This window comes from Eubalaena glacialis, chromosome 4 (genome assembly GCF_028564815.1).
Source record: "Eubalaena glacialis isolate mEubGla1 chromosome 4, mEubGla1.1.hap2.+ XY, whole genome shotgun sequence".
NCBI classification, from domain to species: domain Eukaryota; kingdom Metazoa; phylum Chordata; class Mammalia; order Artiodactyla; family Balaenidae; genus Eubalaena; species Eubalaena glacialis.
In genome coordinates, this window is record NC_083719.1 from 108,307,947 (window position 1) to 108,314,967 (window position 7,021).

A 7,021-nucleotide genomic window follows, 5' to 3' on the forward strand; every position below is an offset into this window, starting at 1 on the left:
ATGTGAGTGTTGCTTTATCTACGGAAAAGCTGTCTCAGATCCATTTGACAAGAGTGGTGCTGATGTATGGGATTGCTGAGAGTAGGTTTGTAATAACTGTTGCTCCTCAGAATGATATTTATCCTCATGGTAGTGCATAGCCTGTGAATGCAGTGCCTATGACTGTAAGCAGTAGAATAATTCCAACATTTCATGTTTCTTGAAAGGCATAGGATCTATAATATAGTCCACCTCCTACGTGAATGTAAAGACAGATAAAGAACGTGGAAGCTCCGTTTGCATGCATGTATCAAATGATTCACCCATAGTTAACGTCTCAAAAGATGTGTGCTACTGATGAGAAGGCAGTTGTTGTGTCTGGTGTGTAGTGTATTACTAGGAATAGGCCTGTTAGGATTTGTAGGATCAGGCAGATGCTTAGTAAAGAGCCAAGTTCCATCATGATGAGATGTTTGATGGGGTTGGGAGGTCAATAAATGTATTGTTGATGATTTTTATTAGAGCGTGAGTTTTTCGGATGTTGGTCATTGATGTTCTTATAGTTGAATGACAGTGATGATTTTTCATGTCACTGGTCATGGCTGGAACCCATGTGAGAATAATGAAGACATGTATTTATTTTAAGTGTTATTTTCGTGATCAGCTTTGTAGAGGTTTCTTCAAAACCTTCGCCTATTTATGGGGGCTTTGGGTTGATTGTGAGTGGTGGTATTGGGTGCGGGATCATGTTGAACTTTGGTGGTTCATTTTTAGGTTTGATAGTGTTTTTGATTTACTTAGGGGGAATGCTAGTTGTGTTTGGTTATACAACTGCTATGGCTACTGAGCGGTATCCTGAGGTTTGGGTTTCTAATAATAAACAACCTAATAATAGGTTGTTTTGGGGGCATTTCTTTCAGGGTTGATAATAGAGTTTTTAATGGTATTTTATATTTTAAAGGACGAGGAGGTGGAAGTTGTGTTTGAGTTCAGTGGGTTGGGAGACTGAGTTATTTATGATACTGGTGATTCTGGTTTTTTTAGTGAGGAGGCTATAGGGATTGCGGCATTATATAGTTATGGTACTTGGTTGGTGATTGTTACTGGCTGGTCGCTGTTTATTGGTGTTGTGGTTATTATGGAGATTACTCGTGGTAATTAAATAAAAGCATGCTAAGGGTGAGAATAATGAGGAATGATAGGAAGTATAGCTTGATAAGGCCTTTTTGGCTTGAGATTAGTGTGGAGAGTTTTAGTTGAATAAGGAATGTGGTTTTTGGTAGAATGTTTTCTAGTCAAATTAATTCTAAAAGGGAGGATGCTGATTGTTGGCTTATTAATAGGTTTAGGTCAGGAGGTAGACGGTGCTTGATGGTGGGGAAATATCCTAGGAGACTAGAGAATTTAACAGAATTTGAGGGGTAGATGTATTTTAGGTTTTGTGTGTTGAGGTTAATTTCGAGTGCTAATACAAAGCCTAGGGTAGTTACTGTAAGGGCAGTTAGTTTTAGGTATAAGGGTGTAGTTATTAGGGGGACTGTTATTGGGGGGATATTGTTGGAAATAATGAACTCGGCAAAGACACTTCCAATTAGTAGGCGTTGGATGGAGTTAATTAAAAGGGGGTTGTTTTCATTGATGGGGGTTAGGGGACAGAAGCGGGGTTGCTCTAGTAGTGCGAAGAGGATGATGCGGGTGCTATAGACAGCTATGAGGGAAGTGGCAATTAGGGTTATTAACAGGGCTCAGGCGTTGGTATAAGATGTGCTGGTGGCTTCAATGATTAAGTCTTTAGAATAGAAACCGGTGAGGAAATGCATTCCTGTCAATGCTAGACACCAGATAACAAGGGCTGTTGTGGTGAAGGGTAAAGCCTTGAATAGGCCTCCTATTTTTTGAATATCTTATTCGTTGTTCAAGCTGTGGATAATGGATCCGGATCATATGAATAGTATGGCCTTAAATAAAGCATGTGTGCAGATGTGTAAGAACGCTAGATAGGGTTGGTTGATGCCGATTATTACCATTATTAGGCCTAATTGGCTTGAGGTGGAGAAAACGATGATTTTTTTAATATCATTTTGGGTGAGAGCCCATATAGCTGTGTATAGGGTGGTGAGGGCTCCTAAGCATAATGCTATTGTTTGAATAAGTTTTTTGTTTTCTGTTAGGGGATAAAATCGGATAAGTAGGAAGACCCCTGCTACAACTGTTGTGCTTGAGTGGAGCAGGGCTGACTCAGGGGTGGGGCCCTCCATTGCTGACGGGAGTCAGAGGTGAAGTCCAAATTGAGCTGATTTTCTGGCTGTGGCTAGTACAAGTCCTGTAAGGGGGAGGTTTGAGGAAATTAGGTCGAGTATAAAAATTTGTTGCAGGTCTCATGTGTTTGTGTTGAACAGAAACCATGCTATGGATATGACAAACCTGATAACTCCAATGCAGTTATATAAGATTGCTTGGAGGGCAACTGTGTTTGCATCTACTTGTCCATATCACCATCCATTGAGCAGGAAGGATATAATTCCAACCCCTTCTCACCCAATGAAAAGTTGGAAGAGGTTGTTGGTAGTAACAAGGATTAACATGGTGATGAGGAAGAGGAGTAGGTACTTGAAGAATTGGTTAATGTAAGGATCTAAGTGTAGGTACCATACTGAGAACTCCATAATGGATCATGTAACAAATAATGCTACTGGTACGAATATTATTGTGAAATAATCTACTTTGAAGCTAAGTGTTAATTTAAGGGTTTGAATAGTGATTCAATGTCAGTTTGAGATGATTATTTCTTGGCCTGTGTGGAAGAACGTTATTGTTGGAACTAGGCTGGTAATAAAAGCACATGAGACAGTATTTTTTACTGATGATGGATATTTATCACTTTTGTAGAAATTTGTGTTAGTTATTATAATCGGGATGATTAGTATCAGTAGTGTGAGCAGGGCAAAAGAGGAAAATAGGTTTATTACTTTTATTTGGAGTTGCACCAATTTTTTGGCTTCTAAGACCAATGGATAGCTACTATCCTTTAAAAGTCTGCAAAAGCCATACTATTAAGCATAGGGGCATGAATCAGCCGTTCTTGCAATACTTTCTCAGTAAGTAAGAAGTCTTAGTCTTCTGTTACTAGATTCACAATATAGTGTTTTTTCTTAAACTATATTTACAATACAAGAGGCCCAGGATGATTTTGCAGTTTAGTGACAGTAGTAGGAGGGGTAGAATGTGGAGGATCATAAGGGCATTTTCTCATGTGAAGGAGGGTGTAATATTACTGATATGGTGTGTGTATATACCGCGTTGTGTCGAGATTAATATGTATATAGAGTATAGGGCTGTAATTACAATGTTAGTTCCTATTAAGATAATAGTGAGTTTAATCATGAGAAGGTTGATATAACTATGAACATTTCTCCAATTAGACTGATAGTTGGGGGCAGGGCTAAGTTTGTCAGGTTTGCCAGTAGTCATCAAGTGGCTATTAGGGGGAGGAGGGTTTGTAGGCCTCGGGCTAGAATTATAGTTCGGCTATGGACTCGCTCGTAGTTTGAGTTTGCTAGGCAGAATAATACAGATGATGTGAGGCCATGGGCGATTATTAAAGAGGTAGCTCCTATGTAACTTTAAGGAGTTTGGATGAGGGTAGCTGCAATAACAAGTGTTATGTGGCTGACGGAAGAGTATGTGATAAGTGATTTTAGGTCTGTTTGGCGTAGACAGATTGAACTGGTTATGATTATCCCTCATAAAGAGAGCGTAAGAAAAGGGTAGGCTATGAATTCTGTCAGGGGGTTGAGTATTGATGTAATTCATAGTATGCCGTAGCCCCCGAGTTTTAGTAATACGGCTGCAAGGACTATAGAGCCTGCGATGGGAGCTTCTACGTGTGCTTTGGGTAGTCAAAGGTGGAGGCCATAGCGGGGTATTTTTACTATAAAGGCTATTACGCAGGCTAGTCATATAAAGACGTTGGGTCAGGAGTTGGATAATACTTGGGTTCAATATTGAAGTACTAGGAAATTCAGAGAGCCCGTGGTGTTTTGGATTTACACTAATGCCACTAGCAGTAGGAGTGATCCAACTAGTGTGTAGAATAAAAAATAGAGTCCTGCATTGAGGCGTTCTGTTTGGTTGCCTCATCGAGTGATGATAATAGGTGTAGGAACTAGTGTGGCCTCGAATGTAATGTAAAATAGAATTAGTTCTGTGGCGGTAAAAGTTATGATTAAAAATGTTTGTAGTATGATTAGTATAGTGATGTATAGTTTTTTTCAGGTCAGTGATTCTTTGAGTAGGTGAGATTGACTGGCTAATAATATCAGAGGTAGGAGTCATATTGTCAGTAGTGGTGCAGATAGGGAGTCGGAAAAGAATATTAATGAGAAATTAAGACTATTATCTTTGAACTGATTAAGAAGAAGCAGGCTTGTGAGACTAATTAGCAAGCTATGGGTTGTGGTGTTAATTCAAATTATGTTGTTTTCTGATAATCAAGTCAGGGTTATTAGTATAATCGTGGGGATAATAAATTTTAGCACTGGAGGAGGTTAAAGTTTTGTACGTAGTTGGTGCCATATGTATTATTTATATGTCATTTGCCTTTTTAATTCTCATTTACTCTTAGTTATACAAAGAAGTTTCCAGCTCGAATACAGAAGCAGATATGAGACTCCACCTGTCTTGTGCTTGGTCATACATTATAGACAGTTGCAAAAATTTAAAACAACGCTACGCTTCTCACTAAGCCTTTTGCTTTCCACACATAGTTATTTTTCATTAAAATGTTATATAGGTTAATGTGTAATGAGTTTATTATGTTTTGATAAGTGAATAATTTTTAAGGTTTTCAAAGGCTATGTGACAAAAATTTACAGCGATAAGGCACAGTAATGAAATCTCTGTGGAGGCTTAATAGTTGTTAATACTGAGACCAAAAGTTTGGAAATCACTGTTCTAAAACATGAGATCACTTATGAACATTGTGGGAGGGTGATGTGCCAGGGTGCTTCTAAATCCAGATAGCATGCCCACAGCAGCTGGATAGTGAGTGTGGCTCTCAGGACATAGATATGAAGATATATTGGAGCTTTGAGAATCTTTGGTGTGTAAATGATCATTTAAGCAGTAGGTATGGTTGAAATGTCCCAGAATATGTACAGAGTGAGAGGAGAACCAGGACGAACTCCCAAGAAACGGCAACCTGGAAAGACAGACATAAAAAGAAGAGTTTGCAAAGAAGGACCAAATGAAATGTCTAAAGGTAAAGAAAGGAAGTGAGGAGAGTGAACTGTCACAGAAATCAAGTGGCAAGCGTTTCAGTAAGAACAGAGTGGTCAGCAGTGTTAAATTCTGCTCAGGGATGGAGTAAGAGAGGGCTCTGGTGACCCTGGTGAGAGATGTTTCAGTGACCAAGAGGGTAAGAGGTTGACAGAATTCACATGTAAACAGTTTTAGATAAAGTAGAAGATGAAAAATTTGAGACAGCAGCTCTCACAAGAATTGGGTTAAAAGGGAAGAAGAGAGGTGATGTAACTGGAGTTGGGCAGGGGGGACACAGGATGGGTGAGGCTTTTGTAACAGGGAATATTAATATCTAGCTCACAAAGCAGCTTTGTAATAGGGGCGGGGCGGGTGCACAGCCGTTAACGGGAGACCCTTAGCGCGGAGGTTAGGGACCCCACTCCGCCCACAGCCGGGCAGTGGTCCTCGGGGCAGAGAGTACGATGAGAGGCAGATCTCCGCCTTCTCCCTGGGATCCTCCGGGCCCTTCCGCCTTGGGCTGGTGGGTGAGCTGGGGGGCCGGGCGCAGGCTGAGGGCTGTGTCCTGCAGGGCTCCAGAGCCCTCGCCGCGGCTGCCCACGGACCCGGCCCGGGCCCTGAAGCGGCAGTGAGCCTCTCCCCCATCCCCGCCTCCGAGACCTAATGGCAGCGGCAGTCTCCATGGGTCGCGGTCCTCGGGACCGACCCCTGTTTGGGCGGCCTGAGGAGCCTGAGGGCCGGCTGGGTCCTGGGCACCTGGCTCCCTCAGTGATGCCGGCTGGGTGGGGTCTGGGGACCTAGTCCTGGGGGTGCCGCCAGCTGAGATCTGCCTCCTCATCCGGGCCTGGGCGCTGGCGGGAGGACCTGGGCTGTGGGTGCTGGACGAACACTCCCGGGCAGGGTAACGGTCCAGCCCAGGGACCCCCTCCTCTTAGCCAGAGTCTGGAGCTTGAGCCTTGGGACCTTGCCCTTCCGTGTCAGAACAGAGAATAACATTTGTTTGGTGGAGATTTACAGGAACATTGTGACCTGAACTCAAGAAAAACAAAATGGATCTGACACCGAGAAGTTTGCAACAACTAACCACGCCCCTTCCTCACCTTTCCTATAAAAGGGCTTTGCTGAAAGCTTTGGGGGAGTTTGGGTTTTTAAGGCATGAGCCACCTTGCATGGCCCTGTCATAAACCTGACATTTTGGTGTTGTTTGGCCTCACTGTGCCTCGGGCACACGGACTTGCGTTAGGTAACAGCTTAATAGTCCATTTATGTAATTATCTTCATGTGTCTGTCTTTCTTGTCTAATTACAGGTACCTTGAGTTAAGTGGTCTCTTTAACACCCCTCTCTATATTCTCAGTATCTGCTACTTATCTGACAAAGATCTTCACAGGAAGATCTATATATATTTGTTTAAATTAATTACTTACCTTTCTTACTCTTTCTTAGTATAAAGCAGGCTTATAGTTCTTAATAAACAATGGAAATAAAGAACTAACTATCATCGCATTTGAAGGAAGCCTTAAAATGCTTATGTTAATAAGGCCATACAGCTAATTGATATCATCTAGACAAGAGATTAACATATAAAAATTCTAAAAAATACAGAAAAATACAAATCATTTTTAACTCTCAGAAAAATGTGCATTCCTTGTTCCTCCCTGAAGAGAGGATGTGTATTAACTATATCTATTTCAAGCCAGTGGCAGCAGGGAAGGCAGAGGAGAGTCACCAACTGTGGAAGCTCTGAGAAAGGAATTGAGTTTTGACTGATGGAAAGATATACT

At 41.7% G+C, this 7,021-nt stretch overlaps 1 pseudogene; it reads right to left on the reverse strand.

The window, feature by feature from the left end:
- Window positions 1-1,124: 1,124 nt before the first annotated feature.
- LOC133090562 (NADH-ubiquinone oxidoreductase chain 5-like) lies at window positions 1,125-6,076 on the reverse strand (annotated as a pseudogene).
- Between the last annotated feature and the right edge of the window lie 945 nt (window positions 6,077-7,021).